General features: G+C 47.6%; 1 long non-coding RNA gene across 1 annotated transcript; it reads right to left on the bottom strand.

The window, feature by feature from the left end:
* Positions 1 to 2,703: 2,703 nt before the first annotated feature.
* LOC118717169 lies at positions 2,704 to 3,940 on the bottom strand. Its single transcript, XR_004987362.2, has 2 exons — positions 3,281 to 3,940; positions 2,704 to 2,973 (listed from the first exon to the last, which is right to left on the bottom strand). It is a non-coding gene; the product is annotated as an uncharacterized LOC118717169 (long non-coding RNA).
* Positions 3,941 to 17,264: the final 13,324 nt, after the last annotated feature.

Here is a 17,264-nt window from a genome sequence, read left to right as displayed (position 1 = left end):
CAGGCCACCGCAGCCCACTCGGCCCCGATGGGATGGAGACATGGTGGAGGGAGGAAAAGGCAGAAAAACACATCAAAGGAGAAGGGGACGGGAAGAAAGACAAAGGGATATAATAATAACATTTATAATTAATGAATCATGAACATTTGCAAAGAACTCCCCCATGGTCTCATTTATTTCACAAAGTATAAAAGCTTGAAAAAGTACATATTTAGTTCATTTAAACTATCTTATGGGTTAAATTGGCTTTTGCAGGTTTTGGATTCAGGGGTAGGTACATTGACACACGCTGGGCGCACGGGAGCTGGCCAGGGGCTGTTGCTAGAACTGATGGAAAAGGAGCACATGGCCCTTGCGTTGGGATTGTAGAGTAAGTGTGGGTGGCTGTTCAACATACTTGGTCATTGGTTTGCTTCATTGTTTGTTTGTATGCAAAGAGGAACTGAAGGAAGTGCCCCCAAATGAATGTTAACATCAATTAATTTTATTTTTATTTATTTTTAAAAAATATATATTTTATTGATATTTTACAGAGAGGAAGGGAGAGAGATAGAGTGGTAGAAACGTCGATGAGAGAGAAACATTGACCAGCTTCCTCCTGCACACCCCCTACCGGGGATGTGCCCGCAACCAAGGTACATGCCCTTGACCGGAATGGAACTTGGGACCTTTCAGTCCGCAGACCGACACTCTACCACTGAGCCAAACCAGTTTCAGCAACATCAATTAATTTTAGGTGGTAGGATTATTGGTAATTATTTACAGTTTTTACGCATTTATGTATTATATAGGCTGTCCCCCCAAAGTGTATATACTCTTTAATATTTGGTAGCTCAATTTTGAAAGTCAACTATATTTTAATAGTATATGCATTTTCTCTATAGTAGGGTATTACTTTCATACTAACAGATTTCTGTCATAAATTATCACTTTTAATTGCTTTATAATATGTTTATGTTATAAAGTAATATAAATATATTGTACTATATTTATATATTTATACTATACTAGAGGCCTGGTGCATGGATTCGTGCACTGGTGGGGTCCCTCAGCCTGGTCTGAGGGGATCAGGCCAAAACTGGCAGTTCAATATCCCCCGAGGGGTCCCGGATTGGCAAGGGTGCAGGCCAGGCTGAGGGACTCCACTGGTGCACTGGGCCTCTACTATGCATATAAGATCTTTGGTTAATCTCCTATCTCCCCCCTCCCTCCTTCCCTCTTAGATTCATCAGTCTATTCTGTTTCCATGCCTGTGTGTTGGGCACCTGTCTCCCAGTGGTCAATGTTCATCATAGCTACCGGTCTTGTAGGATTTTATATATATACTAGAGGCCTGGTGAACAAAATTCATGCACTGGGGAGGGGGATGTCCCTTAGCCCAGCCTGCGCCCTCTCACAGTCCAGGACCGCTTGCTCCTTACCACCTGCCTGCTTGCTGCTCCTTACCGCTTTGCTCGCTGCTCTTTAGCGCTGCCTCAGAGGTGGAAGAGGCTCCTGCCATTGCTGCTGTGCTCTCCAGCCATGAGCCTGGCTTCTGGCTGAGCAGTGCTCCCCCTATAGGAGCACACTGACCACTAGGGGTAGCTCCTGCGTTGAGCGTCTGCCCCCTAGTGGTCAGTGCACGTCATAGCGACCAGTCGTTCCGCCGTGATGGTCGCGTAGGCTTTTATTATATAGATATAGATAAATACTAGATTAGTGTAATTTTTACATCACTATAAGGCAGAAGTGCTTTAACCCCCACATGCCTTATTTTTTTTTTTTTAATACTTTTGTTGATTTCAGAGAGAAAGAAAGAGGGATAGAGAGATAGAAACATCAATGACGAGAGGCAATCACTGATTGGCTGCCTCCTGCACACCCTACATTGGGGACTGAACCTGCAACCCAGGCATGTGCCCTGGCCCGGAATCAAACTCTGAGCTCCTGGTTCGTAGGTTGATGCTCAACGGCTGAGCCACGCTGGTCAGCCTCCCATGCCTTTTATCTGAAACCCATCTCCTATGCTTGGCAGGGCATGAATCCTTAATCCCAGAATAATCCAGTTTCCTAGAATAACATTTTCAAAATAAAATATTTTATCTTTTCAAAGTAAAGTATGTAAAAAAATAAAAAATAAAAATCCAAAGCCAGCCATTTAGGAACTGAGAGGTGCTTCTGGTTTTGTTCATATCCCACCAGACCTCAGGCCTCCTCACAGAGCAGAGTGGAGAGCGGGCGGGGCTCTGGCCTCATGCCCGGTGCTCTAACCCAGGGGAGGGGGGTGTGTCCGCTGTGCCTGACCCTGAGGTCTTCTGGAAGGAACTCAGTGGGTTGGGACTGGCTTCAATGCCTTAGGTAGCCCTGCCAGAGAGAGGAACAGACCATAACCCAACACGGAGGAACAGCCCAGCCCTTTCTTGACTGCCGCCTGCCATGTTTGTGGGGACTCCTGGGGATTGCACAGACTGGGATGTTCCTCCCTGCCCGCCACCAGCTCCATCCTGCCCTCTCCCACTGCAAGACACAGCACAGCTAAGGCCAGCCGGTCCCGTTTAACGAAACTCCCCAGGAACTCCAAGAGCTGCCATTCATTCCGAGAGGAAAGCACTTTGTACAATTGCAGCCGGAGCCCGGAGCTTCACTTTGCTCTGCATCGCACTCTTTTCCAGAACGGGTTTCAGGCTTATCCCTGCACAACCCGAAGACCTATTAAAATATCCCCCTAAAAACAAAAGGGATTTCCCACAAGAGCAATTTGCTCCCACCTCCACAGGAAATAGAGGAACCGGGAGAAAGCGCCAAACCCATGCAGTTTAGAAGAGCAGCTTGTCCCTTTCCTCGCCATTGCGGTCTTCAAACAGCAGGGACGGCTTTCTGCACACTCCGGCATCCACCTGCTCGGAAAGGAGCTTGAGCCTGAAAGGAGGGCTGGGGCTTGGCTGGCCCAGGACCAGGGGAGAGACCCAGGAATAGGGAGGGAGGTCAGTGGAACTTAAAAAAAAAAAAAATATATATATATATATATATATATATATATATATATATATATATATATACATACATATATATATACATATATATATATATATATTATTGAATTTTTACAGAGAGGAAGAGAGAGGGACAGAGAGTTAGAAACATTGATGACAGAGAGACATTGACCAGCTGCCTTCTGCACACCCTTCACTGGGGAGGCGCCCGCAACCAATGTACATGCCCCTGACCAGAATCGAACCCAGGACCTTTCAGTCCATAGGCCGATGCTCTATCCACTGAGCCAAACCGATTTCGGCTGGACACAGAACTTTACATCTTGCAGGGCAGAGAGGGACAGGTATCAGCCAGCCTGGGATCCTGGGCAGTTCTAACCTCTGAGGGTTCAGGATTCCATCTTGAAAGGAGGCCCCTGGAGTGAGGGGATGGCGCTCAGGGTCAGTGAGGCAAGGGGCTCGCTCCCCAGGTGTATGGCTCGTTTCCACAGGCTTCTTCCGGGATTGCATCACTGCGTGCCTGCCAGGACTCAGCCTCCCTCCCCCACAGGCGCCTACCCCCGCCTCCTCCCCCGCCCCACCTCCTCAGAGTGAGATAACACACCCTTTTGTTCTCCCTGTGACTCCATACCCAATGGGAGAGGGAATGAGGAAACTTTTCGAGAAAGTGCCACCGATCTGATGAAGGTAGGAGGTACCAGCTGCCCCCGTGTGCCTCTTGCCTTCCAGGGCCCCGCCCAGTGCAGGAGGCCCCTCTGGGCTTGGCTTCCTGGCAGCCGCCGCTGGGGCACTTGGGGTGCTGAGGAGGCTGCTTGCTGTGTAAGCATGGACCGTTTCTGCTGGGTTTGTGGGAATCGGAGTTGCAGTAAGCGGATGCTTCTGTCACCGTGGACGTTCCCTGGCCCACGGTGACGTCTCCCCGTCTCCCCGAACCAGGGTCCAATACCGTGGCTTTGCATATTACACACAGCACCGGGACCACACTCCCCAGGCAGTTTTACAGCTGATTGGTTTATTTTACACGTTAGTCCTGTGGGTGGTTATTCTAGTTACCGTCATAAGATGAGGAGACTAAGATAATGAGAGCTTAAGGAACATTATGTTCAGGGTCACAGTACATGGGTGGCAAAGCTGTGTGTGTGTGTGTGTGCTCATAAATCTTCATCTTTTAGATTCATTAGGGGTTTCCCAAGGAATCTTCCAGGGAGGAGGTGGGACTCTTTCAGAGGCTCCCCACCAGACCTACAATCAGGTCCAAAGTTCTTATCATGGCATCCAGGATTTTGCAGAATCTTTTATTTTTTATTTTATTTTGTGGAATCTTGCCTCTGCCTTCCTTGCCCACCCCCTCTTCTGCTATTGGTCCCCAGGCCCACTGAGCTCTAGCTGCTGAGGGCTGCGACCATTGCCCTGACCTTGTTATGCGTGTCCACACCTGTGATCACTTAGAACATGCTGTGTTCTCTGCCTGAGTGCCCCCCTGCCGTCTCTCTTAAAGAACTCCTATTCATCCTTCAAGACCCTAACCCCTGTGGTCGGCAAACTGCGGCTCTAGAGCCACATGCAGCTCTTTGGCCCCTTGAGTGTGGCTCTTCCACAAAATACCACGGCCTGGGTGAGTCTATTTTGAAGAAGTGGCGTTAGAAGAAGTTTAAGTTTAAAAAATTTGGCTCTCAAAAGAAATTTCAGTCGTTGTACTGTTGATATTTGGCTCTGTTGACTAATGAGTTGGCAGACCACTGCCCCAACCCAAAAGCCAGATGCCACGTCACAGCCTTGCACGACTCCCCAGCGTTGGTTGCTCTGTGCTCCAAGGCACAGGGTTCCTTCCCTGGCTCAGCACCCAGCAGGGTAATTATCAGGATTTGCATGCTTACCTTCCTCCTTGTTGCTCCTGCAGGGCCGGGCCTGTGCCATTCACCTTTGTAAACCCGGCCAGGCCCTAACGATTCCTCAGGCAACACTTGTGTAAGAATGAACACCGTTTCTGCTGGGCTTGCGGGATTTTGAGCAGCAGTAAGAGAATACCACTGTCACTGTAGACATTTTCTGGCCCACCATGATGTCTTCCCAGACGAGGGTCCTATGTCTGTGGGCTTGTGTATTACACAGCACCAGTGCCACACTCCCCAGGTAGTTTTACATCTGATTGGTTTATTTTACATGTTAGCCCTGTGGGTGGTTACTATAGTTACCATCATAAGATGAGGAGACTAAGATAACTAGAGATTAAGGAACATTATGTTCAGGGTCACAGTACATGCACAGCAAAACTGGGAGACTCACGACCTCTGCCTACATCAGAGTTTCTCAATAAGTAGTTTTTATTTAATTAATTAAATTTTAAAAGTATATATTTATTGATTTCAGAGAGGAAGGAAGAGGTAGAAGGAGATAGAAACATCTGTGATGAGAGAGAATCATGGATCTGCTGCCTCCTGCAAGTCCCCCACTGCGGATCTAGCCCTCAACCCAGGCATGTGCCCTTGACCGGAGTCGAACCTGGGACCCTTCAGTTTGCAGGCCAATGCTCTGTCCACTGAGCCAAACCGGCTAGGGCAATAAGTAGTTTTGAAATGAGCAGATCAGCATCACCTGCGAATGGTTAGAAATGCAAATTATTGGGCCCCGCCTCACGTCCATTGAATCAGAACTTCTTAGGGTCTTAGGCCCAATAATCAGTTCCAGCCCTGCAGGTGGTTCTGTTACACTAAGTCAGTGTTTTTCAACCTTTTTTGGGCAAAGGCACACTTGTTTCATGAAAAAAATCACGAGGCACACCACCATTAGAAAATGTTAAAAAATTTAACTCTGTGCCTATATTGACTATATATAAAGTAATTCTCTTGAATAGGAATCAAATAAACACAAAGAAAGTATTTTATAATTACTTTATTATGAAATATTAAGTAAACAAAATAGTGAAAAATTATAAAATTCTTGTCTTGTCTGCACCTACGGCACACCAGGCAACATCTCGTGTGCCGCGGAACAGCGGTTGAAAAACGCTGCACTAAATTCCACAGCCCTGGCCTGTAGCCCAACTCCTCCAGTGGCTGCCAAGAGCCAGAGGAGGGCGCTCCAAGGCAAACTTTCACCCTAGGACTGTCAGCAGCTGGGCCGGGAACCTGGCAGGGAGGGTAGAAGGGAAGAAACACATGGGCTGGGGGTTTGGAGCCACCTGATTCAATTATTCTCTGAGGATTTGGAGCACCTCTCTGGGCCTCACTTTATTCATCTGTAAAATGAGGGTGTTGACCAAATGCTCTCATCTCTAATTTCCCTTTACGTTCTGTTAATTATCCGTCCTTCTTTGGAGTAGTATGTGGTCTAATCCAGGGATGGAATGAAGACAGAGGGCATTTATTTTTCATGGATTTTTCCCATACTTGGAAACTAGTAGTTCCGGTTCTAAATCCTTGCACCCACTATCTGAAGCGTTGTCCTACTGGTTTCATGTGGACCCAGGCTCTCCCTGGAGCACCCAGTGGTGGGTGGGGCTGTGCCCATGAGGTACCCGGTGGGGCTCAGCATCTAACTGGCAGCTGGGAAATCTCCTGGAGACATAAGACTGAAGAGAAGGAAGAACCTTTCTTGTCCCTTTTGAGATGATTATGAAAATTCGAGGCAAGTAATTGCATTGTTAAGGCAGAGCCCTGAATCAGAAAGGTGAGAGGAAGAATTTGAATCACTCAGGACCCGGTGTCAGCGGGAGCAGACGGCTGAGTTCTCAAGCCTGGAGGGGCTGTGGGAACGTGAGTAGTTTTTGGAATAGTTGGTCAACGAATACTCAAAACCACAAGAGCCAGATAAACAGCCGAGGGTCCGTCACATCGGTATCATACCCAGGGGAGACTTTCAGTCTCCAGAGCCCAGGAAAAGATGAGAACATGCAGGACATCGGCGCCACCGGTGGCCCTTAGGTTCACAGACAAAGAAGGTGGGTGTGAAGCAAGGCCCCAGGAAGAGCAGAGCCACTGTCAGCGGAAGCCCGCCGAGGCTGCGCCTCTCAGCTGCAGTGGGCAGGGACGCTGGCTGCCTCCTAGACTGAGCATCAGTGGAATTACATACACATCAGTAACACGTGTGCATTCCAAACCCATCAAAGTGTATACATGAAACATCTCCAGCTTGTTGTATGTCAATCATACTTCAATAAAATGTTTTTTTTTAAGAATATGTGTGTGAATTTGCCTGCAGTTATAGCTTCTAATATACCCTTCAAATCAACAACACATTGTCAATAGTTGTTATTGCAACAGGTACCTTGGATCAGTGTAAACTCCTTTAAAAAAAATATTTTATTGATTTTTTTACAGAGAGGAAGGGAGAAACATCAATCGGTTGCCTCTTGCACGCCCCCTACTGGGAATGTGCCCACAACCAAGTTACATGCCCCTGATCGGAATCGAACCTGGGACCCTTCAGTCCATAGGCTGATGCTCTATCCACTGAGCCAAACTGGTTTCGGCCACGTAAACACCTTTTTTTTTTTTTTTTTTAAATATATATTTTATTGGTTTTTCACAGAGAGGAAGAGAGAGGGATAGAGAGAAATATCAATGAGAGAGAATCATCAATCAGCCGCCTCCTGCACACCCCCCACTGGGGATGTGCCCGCAACCACGGTACATGCCCTTGACCAGAATCGAACCCGGGACCCCTCAGTCCGCAGGCCGACGCTCTATCCACTGAGCCAAACCGGTCCTGGCAGTAAACACCTTTTAATGGCTACTGTACTAGATCATACTTTGCCCATCGGAGCCTCCCAACAGTGGGCCTGGTAGTTGAGTTAACTTGGGATCTGTGGACCTGCCTCATTGGCCCTGAGACTTCCCAGGAACCAGGGGACTTGAGGAGTTGGGAAGACCCAGACATAGGTTAGAGATACTGGACCTGGGTCCCTCTCCTCTGCCACAGTTTGCTCCTGTCCTGGCTCAGTTTGAAATTGGCTCACTTGCCTGCAAGACTTGGCTTACAGGATTCTTCTATATATGTTCAGAATGGATTTCAGTTTCACTCCTCAGACTCTCCTAAGCATCCTGCTCTCCAGCTTATATGACTTCACAGACCGCTGAGCACTCGTTTCCAGGGCTGTCTTCCATCCAAAGATTGGACAAGTCTGAACACTGTGGTCCTTTAGCTGTGCCTGAGGTGGTGCAGGGGAGATGTGGGCTGTAGTCTGAACAACCTGATGCAATCTAGCTGTGGGCCCTTTGGCAAGTCATTTTGCTACTCTGGGCCTCGGTTTTATTACCTGTAAAATGGGAATGTTGCTTCAGATGCCCTCTGAGGTCTCCTAGCCCTCTCATTCTGAGGCTCTGGAGTCTACCTTGGCCAAAACAGAAGGCTCAGGGGTCCTGTCCATTGCTGCACACGTGCCCAGGTAGGAGGTAGATTGGAGGACATGCAGTGTCATCACAGTGGGGAGGGGAGGACTTTGAGTCAGATGAGCACTTGCCTTTCATGGACTTGGATTTGAGGAGCACCTGTTGGGTGGGTCCTGGCTGGAAACGGCGAGACAACTCCTCCAGACTTCCCCCTGCCTGAAGGGTTGCCTCACAGGCTATTACTTAACTCTCCTTAACCACTTTCCAGGGCGGGGCAGGGAAGGGCAGATGGGTAGCAGCTGATGCAATAGGTATTTGCAAGCCTGTGTTGTTCTTCGAGGACTAAGCATAGGTCAGCTGGCTGGGTCAGCCGGGCTGCAGCTGCAAGGCCCTGCTCTTTGCAGAGTTTCAGCTTTCTCTCTTCTCCCTGACTTGTCCTTATTGTTACTTAAATGGGGTCCACTCTCTTGTCATCAGAGGCAGGGATTAATAGTTTGTGTTAGAATGAACCCACATCCATTTACTTGTGGTGCTCTTTACCTGAAAAGAATATCCTCGACTGATAAGAATGCATGTGTGCACAGGTGTATACACACACACACACACACACACACACACAGACACACACACACACACATAGTGAGGACACCCAGAACTGGGATGGCTGTTCTGAGAATCTGCTTCTACTAGCCCAATGGTCGGCAAACTCATTAGTCAACAGAGACAAATATCAACAGGACAACGATTGAAATTTCTTTGGAGAGCCCAATTTCTTAAACTTAAACTTCTTCTAATGCCACTTCTTCAAAATAGACACCCAGGCCGTGGTATTTTGTGGAAGAGCCACACTCAAGGGGCCAAAGAGCAGCGTGTGGCTCGCGAGCTATAGTTTGCCGACCACGGCCCTAGGGAATGCCATTTCTATTTAAGGCCCCACCTATCAAATATAAAGAGACTCCTGACTACTTTTTCTCACAGAGATCTGGATGCCTAGAACACAATAATTCTTTTAATCTTTTAAGTTTAAAAAAAGGGCCTATGAGGGGGGGAAAAAAGAGAGGGTGCATCAAGTCCTTGACAAAAAGAAAATCGCTCAACATTGTACTCCAACTAGCCTGATAATGAGCAACTACACTCCATCGTACACTGCAAAGAGCTGGGTCTTAACTGAATTCATGTTTCGAGGCTGTGTATTCCCTGCAGACAGCTCCAGGAGGAAGTCCAGCCCTGGCCAGTTTACTCAGTAGTTCGAGTGTTGGCCTGTGTATTGAAGGGTCTCAGGTTTGATTCTGGGTCAAGGGCATGTACCTTAGTTTCATGTTTTCCCTAGTCATGGTAGAGGCATGTGCAGGAGGCAACCAATCCATGGTGTCTCTCACATCCATGTTTCTCCCCCTCTCTCTCTCCCTATTCTCCCTCTCTTCCACTCTCTCTAGAAATCAATGGAAAAAAATATCTTGGGGTAAAGATTTAAAAAAAAAAAAGGGAATCTACACATAGTTAAGTCCCATGTCACTAATGATCGCCATTACGTACTTTCCCCTTTTATGTGCCAGCCCCATGCTAAATGACTTACATGAATTATCACACTTCTCTCTCACAGAAATCCTCTGAGGTAGGCTGTATTCTCCCTCACTTGACAGCTGTAGAAAAAGAAGTTTAAGTAACTTGCCAGAGGACACAGACCTGGTCAGTGTAGACTCTACACTGTAGAGCCACGGTGTTAACCTAATACTTCTGGCTCTGGAGCCTATACTCAGAGCCATCTGGAAAATCCACATGTACAGATAGGGAAGTTAAGTGGAATAGAATCCATCAAACTCTCAAAGGATTTACCACAATGTCCTCTAAATCCCAAACCCCACTCTAACTTTAGTCAATAAAATCCGTAACTTTAATTTTCTGGAGTTTGTTTTATGTTCGCATTTTAAAGAACATATTTTTGGCGTATAACAAAGAGGTGTTGTTCTCTGGGAAGGGTGACTCCTGAAACTTTTCTCAAAGCAGTTCATCCCGATTTGATTAATTCTGTTGACAGGTAACGACGGACTTACTTTCTTCCTGGTATGGAGTAACTAAATTTAGAAAGGAGCTTTGGGCAAGGTAGTTTATAATGTAAGTATGAGTTTCATAATTATACATTTGTTTGTATCTATTTATACATAATCAAATTTAATCAGATGGACCACGCCGAGGAGGGAAATTACAGTGTTATCGCCGTAGAGCAGGAGTCGGGCGCTTTCTCCTCGCATCAGCCATCAACTTGATTTATAGATGTTTTATCTCATTAACCTTTATGTCGGAGAGCTAATTGGTGAATCTGGGAACTGCAAAACACGCTCGAAGCAATCACGTAGCTCTTTAACTTCGCTGTGCACCAAATTAGAATGGACCCAATTTCTCCGTAGAAGGCATCTTCGGAAAGGCTTTCTCCTCCTTCATTTGAGATGGCTCATTGCAATGGAAATCAAACTTGTGGACCCTGACTTTCTTCTTTTTTTAAATTTAATTTCCTCTTTCTTTTTAAAAAACATAATGTTTTGTTTGATTTTAGAGAGATAGAGAAGGGGGGAGGGGAGAGAGAGAGAGAGAGAGAGAGAGAGAGAGAGAGAGAGAGAGAGAGGAGAGAGAGAGAGAGAGAGAGAGAGAGAGAGAGAGAGAGAGAGAGAAACATTGACCACCTGTCTCTCTTGATGGGGATGGAGCTGGAAACCTGGAAACCTGGGCATGTGCCCTGACTGGGAATCAAACCAGCAACCTTTCGGTACACAGGACGATGTTCAACCAACCGGCTAGGGCCCTGGTCTGCAAACTGTGGTTTGTGGCTCTTTGGCCCTTGAGTGTGACCCCTCCACAAAATACCACAGCCTGGGCGAGTCTATTTTGAAGAAGTGGCATCAGAAGAAGTTTAAGTTTAAAAAATTTGGCTCTCCAAAGACATTTCAATAGTTGTACTGTTGATATTTGGCTCTGTTGACTAATGAGTTTGCCGGGCAACCCTGATTTTCTCTTATGGCCATACCCCAAATTACTTAAAACAATTTGAATTTTTCAGAAGCTCTTGCTTCACAGAGAGACAAACATATACAGATGGCTGTGATGATCCCTGTTTGGATAATGTTGTCCTGAGGATTGTGCTGCCTGCCTCCCGTCTGCTCCTGAGCATTAGGGCAGCCACATGGGAACTCAGCCCCGCCCCGCATCATGAGGATGGAGAAGGTCCCTTCGGTATGGACAGCGCTATAGACACCCTTCCCTGCTCTCACTTCTGGAACCAAGACCCTGAGGCACGTGTCGTTACAGCCTTTCTTCCCTCCTGGCCTTCTGTGGGAGGATTCTGGGCTGCTGGGCTCCGCCATCTCTTGTGGCTTGGAAAAAAAAAAAGTTTTTCTTTATTAGGATGATAGCTAGAAATTGAACAGGTTAAATCAATTTACATGAGAAAAACCACAAAGTAAGTCTCTGCGAAAATAGGCTGAGTACAGCTGTTGACTGGGACTTCGTGTGAGAAAAATGGCCTCTTCAAGAAACTTATTCAACATTTACATTATTTTTAAGGCACTTGAAGTTCAACTCATTTATTTATTTTTAATAGGACACTGTATAAAGATGGACTTCGTGAAGGAGAAAGAAGGTTCAGATTTATTCAAGTTACATTACAAATAATTTTCTGAGAGAAGAAAGTAATTTGGGTAAAAAAAGCCCAAGGTGATGACGTGCAGTGGGGTTTCTGAATTTGCATGGTCTTAGAACAGGCTGTGCAGGGGAAGGGCTCATAGATTGGGGCCTTGGGATGAAATATCAGGTGGGGGCCTTTACCTCCCTGGGATTTGTGGGCAAAATGAGGCACTTTTTTTTTTTTTCTTTCCATGTTTTTTATTAATTAGTAAACTTAATTTTTTAAAAGTTGATTTTAGAGACGCAGAGAGAAACATTGATGTGTAGGAGAGAGAGACATTAATCAGTGGCTCCCACATGCACCCTTACTGGGGATTGAAACTGCAACCTGGTTTTGTGCCCTGACCGGGAATCGAACCCACCACTTTCTGGTGTATGGGACAACAGTTCAACCAATGGAGCCACACCAGCTGAAGTGAGATTTCTTTTTTTTTCTTCTTTTACAGAGAGGAAGAGAGGGGGATAGAGAGTTAGAAACATCGATGAGAATCATTGACCAGCTGCCTCTTGCACACCCCCTGCTGGGGATATGCCCGCAACCAAGGTACATGCCCTTGACTGGAATGGAACCTGGGACCTTTCAGTCTGCAGGCTGACTCTCTATCCACTGAGCCAAACCGGTTTCGGCTGAAGTGAGATTTCTTGTGGGGTGATTTCACATAAAGAGCGAACCCCTTGCTGGAGGTACGGCCACACCAGACTTCAGTGTCTTTCCTCTGTTGAGTTGAGAATGGACCACACTGTTAACACACAGGGTTCTTGCTCCTGAGGTGCCAAACCTATGCTCTAACGCCGTTCATCATGTCTCCCAGCTATGACTCAGCCCTGGCCTGTGGACTCTCCACAGGCTCTCCCGCCCTCAGGGGTGCAGGTGTGCCCCCACCTCTGTCCAAGGCCAGGAAACTAACCACAATCTCCTGGCGATGGTACTCGGGCTCCTGCCTTGGAGGCAAACAGCGTGAAACACAGGCAGGCAGGATCCCAAACCACAGCAGCTCAGTTAGGTCATCCTCCCGCACATGACAACTGACTGTCTCTCCCAGTCAACAACAAGAAGTACAGGCTCATTCAAAAATGGCTTCAAGTGACTGGGACTCTGCATGGCTATGGTGACTTGCCCCTGAGTGCCATTCTAAAGCCACAGAGAGAGTTAATCAGCCAATCCTTTCACCCAGCCAGGAAAGGTGTGATGGTCCAGTCACAGCAGGACAGCTGAACATGGAAGTTCAAATCACTTGTCTGGTTGCCAGTGAGTAACATGTCTGATCCCTTGTTCCCTCCTCATGTGCAACTGGCAACTCGTAGGACAGTATGCTGGACAGGAACCATCTTTCGAAGCCGCTGGAGAAATCGCAGAGTCATAGGAGTGTCCTTCTGTGGGACCAGGCTCTCCGGGACAGTTAGAAGTTGGGTTGAGGATCAGGCTAGGGCAGAGGAAGCAATAATGCAAATTGTTATTATTGTGAAAATAGTTACTCATGGGCATGTTGGCATGACTGGTATGGCCGTTAACATGGTCATTTCACGTTTCCTGAAATGTGGGATTCAGCCCAAGACGAAGGTAGATGAATCCTTGGAAATGAACACTTACATTTGCTCAGTTCACTTGTGGGAATCAAGCAAATGGGATTGCCCAGTGAGAACAATGACACTGCTTTAGAAGGCATTTTCTCATGTTCACAGTGTATTTAAGAGAATCATTACGAAAAAGGGCCTGAGTTTTTGAAGAATATGTCAGAAATCTTCAGCCCAATTTTTTCCTAGGGCAGGACAAGAATGGATTTTTTTTTTATTTTTTATTTTTTTTAGCGGAAATCCTCACATCTATTGTCAGGGTTATGCAGAAAGCCTGGACAATGTGACACACAGCCATCACTTTGGACATGAGTAACTGGTCCAGTCCTCCAAGGCTAGTTCATAACAAATGCTGCTTGTTCTCTGGAGGGGTTAACATTTCCCCAGCACTGGCTGGTTAGTAAAATCACTTCTACAGACCAGATGAGTTATTCCCGGACCTGGGCTTCTCTGGCCACCTGCCTCCCGTTGGCTGTTCCAGTTCCCGGTTCTAGTAGAAGACATACCTGAGAAGGCCACTGTATTTTCTTGGTTGTGTTTCCATGTAGCCTTTTAATCTCCACAGATGAGAAACTTAACACACTCCCGCCTCAAATGGCCATGAGCTCTGCTCTGTGTCAGCATCAGAACCAGTCTTCTCCCGGGCAGGGGGCTGGAGAGACCCTGACCGTAGTAGTTAGCGTCAAGTCATGGAAATAATTGGCCTCAAGCCGGCCTCATGCCCTGGCTCCAGAAACTGGACTCTTACCTTGTCATACATATATTTATTGAGCACCTACTATGTGCCAGACCCACAAAACCTGCCCTTCTCTGACTTTTTCATTTTAAGGAACTGAATCTCATCCTCCCATTCCCAAGTATCAACCTTGGTTCCCTGATCAGTAAGTCATTTCTTCTAGAACAATGTTTCTCAACCTTTAATGTGACTACCAATCACATCTTGTTAAACTGTAATTCTGATTCAGTGGGTCTGGGTGGGGCCCAAGATTCTGGGTTCGTAACAAGCTCCCAAATGCTGCTACTGCTGCTGCTGCTGCTGGGAAAGCTGCCTGGATTCCACTCTGAGTGGCAAGGAAGTGCAGCAAGCAGCATCCTCGCCACCTGCACGTTTTTGTTAGGAAAACAGAATATGAGGCCTCACTCTAGAAGGGCCTGCTCAGACCCTGCCCTTCGACAAGGTCCTCAGGATGTGAGTAGCCCCGATCCCAAAGCACTGGCAACATCAGAAGCACCAGAGAGGAAGTGCAAAGCACTTGTGGGTCTCCCCCGCCCCCCCTGCCACGGAGTCCCATTAGGGGGCAGAGCCCAGGTGATTGGGGTGGATGGCAGGTTTAGAAACCTCAGCATTTTTGGAGGGCATGTCCTAGTCATGGGACTTCATGGTTTGGGAGGCTTTCAAGATGACCTAATGACAATTATCTGAGGTTGTGTGTTCCTCCAAAGTTGTTACCTGCACGTCCCACATGGGAGACCCGGGCCAGGTGCTTGTCCAGGGTCACATGGTTAGTAAACAATGGAGCCAGGCTTCCAGAGTGCATGTGATTTAAAAAATATATATATATTTTATTGATTTGTAACAGAGAGGAAGGGAGAGGGATAGAGAGTTAGAAACATCGATGAGAGAGAAACATCACATCGATCAGCTGCCTCCTGCACATCCCCTACTGGGATGTGCCTGAAACCAAGGCACATACCCTTGACCGGAATCAAACCTGGGACCCTTCAGTCCACAGGCCAAGGCTCTATCCCCTGAGCCAAACAGGTTAGGGTTTTTTTTTTTTTTTTTTTTTTTTTTTTTTTTTTTTTTAGCACACGTGATCTTTCCACTGCTGCTCAGTCCTGGGCCCCAGTCGGCCCAGCTTCCCGCCCCTCTCAGGAATGCTTCTCCTTGACCATGACCCAAATCTTCCCCTCCCCCATGCGAGTTTCAACCCATTACCTACAAACCTCCACACCCTCACAGATGCTTTTCTTTGGCACCCATAAATGCCATCCTCTCCCCACCCGCGTCACACACTAACCAAACCACATGTTTAATTGGTTTGATTTTCCCCAAAGACTGATTCTGTCAGCCTTTTGATAATGTTTGCGGCTCTTCTCAGGCAGGTGAGGTATGTGGGTGGGAAGGGTGTTGTCTGCGGGACTTCCATCCATCTTTCAGGAAGGCAGTTAAGCTTCCTGCTCTTTGTCTCCCCTCTCCACGCCTCTAGCCGTGTTCTGCAGCCTTCTGGAATGTACGTGAGCCCCCACTCTCTGTATTTACAGCTTTGAGACTTCCTCATTCCTCTAAATTGGCCGTGTTCTCCCCTCCTGTCTCTACCTGGGCAGGTGCTGCTCACGGTGCAAAGTTAAGTGGACATACCTGGAATTTATGGTCTAAGACAGAGGTCTTAACCTGGAGTCCACAAATCCCTAGCTTGATACTTTCGAACTTGAGAGTACAATGGAATCTCCTAAGGAGTTTTCTAAAAAGTCTGGACTGCACTCATATCAATTAAGGTAAAAACCCTGGGAGTGGGAGGCAAGGACAAAGCTCTCCAGGTGATTCCAATGTGCAGCGGAGAGCAGGTGAAATTGCTTCTGGACAGGCATATGCGCATTCCCTGAGAGAGCTGAGCTGTAGCTGTTAGCCAGTTTTCAAAGGCTTCTGTGATGCCTTTCTCCTTCCCTTTCTCCCTCTCAAAATGGGCTCAGGGACTACTGGTTGAAGGTAAATGAATAGGAAGGATTTACCAATTACTAAGAAAACACCAAATACTCAATAGGCATGGACATGCAGAGCAGAGAGAGGGCTGGGGACTTAGGGAGCCTGTATTATTTGGTGGGACGGGGAGGAATCCCTGCCTCTCTTCCAATTAGCCCGGAGAATGGTGTGACTTCAGATGCTGCCACTACAGAGATATGATCACATCCCTTAACTCCCCCGCTGCCCATCAAACCGAGGCCTAGCTCCCAACGCTAACACCTGGTTCCTTCTTACCCAGCACAGGGCGTCCTCTCCAGCCCACCCCCGCATTTCTTCACCCACTCGAGTCCCAGGAGGATGCTCACTGTTGGCTTTTAAGACTCCTTCGTGCCTTTGTTCCTATTCTTTCCCCAGTTCCTCCCACTCTCCCGTGACCTGGGAGCGGAGGTAGGATTGAAGAGACAGAGAATGGCTAGAGGCAGGGTTCCCGGATGACAGAAGGGGCTCAGTTCAGATTTGTCCAGTGAGGGGAGGCCTTCTTGTGTTAGGAGCCTTGTTTGGGGAGAGTCTGGGGGATGATATAATGAGATTCAGAAGCCCTGGCCCTCAAGGGACCTAAATGCCAGGGGCCAACTGACCCATGATCCGAGGAGCGAGGGAAGCATAATAGGTGCTGTGAGAGGAACATGTGGGGAGGAGGCGGATGGGGTGGGAGGCGGAGGGTCAGCAGAGACTTCATCCAGAAAGGGACCTGCACCTAGCAGGGCTCAGCGAGAGAGATGGGGCTGAAATAGGAGGCGGAGGCCAGATTGTGGAAGGCGATTGAATGCCAACCTGAGGATACCTACTGCACTCAGGCTGAACCTGGTTGGTGCCCCTTGGTTTTGCCAGCTTGCAGTCTTGCTCTCACAGGAAGTCTTTGCTGTGGTACTAAGTTGTTCAGATAGAGGACGCACTTCTGAAGCGGTCCCATCGGCCTGGCGGTGTCTGAGCTCGTGAAGGTGTCAGTTGTTTGCAGGGAGC

This window comes from Pipistrellus kuhlii, unplaced genomic scaffold (assembly GCF_014108245.1).
Source record: "Pipistrellus kuhlii isolate mPipKuh1 unplaced genomic scaffold, mPipKuh1.p scaffold_m20_p_13, whole genome shotgun sequence".
Classification (NCBI taxonomy): domain Eukaryota; kingdom Metazoa; phylum Chordata; class Mammalia; order Chiroptera; family Vespertilionidae; genus Pipistrellus; species Pipistrellus kuhlii.
The sequence above is the reverse complement of the archived record's forward strand: the minus strand, read 5'-3'. Positions and strand labels throughout refer to the sequence as shown.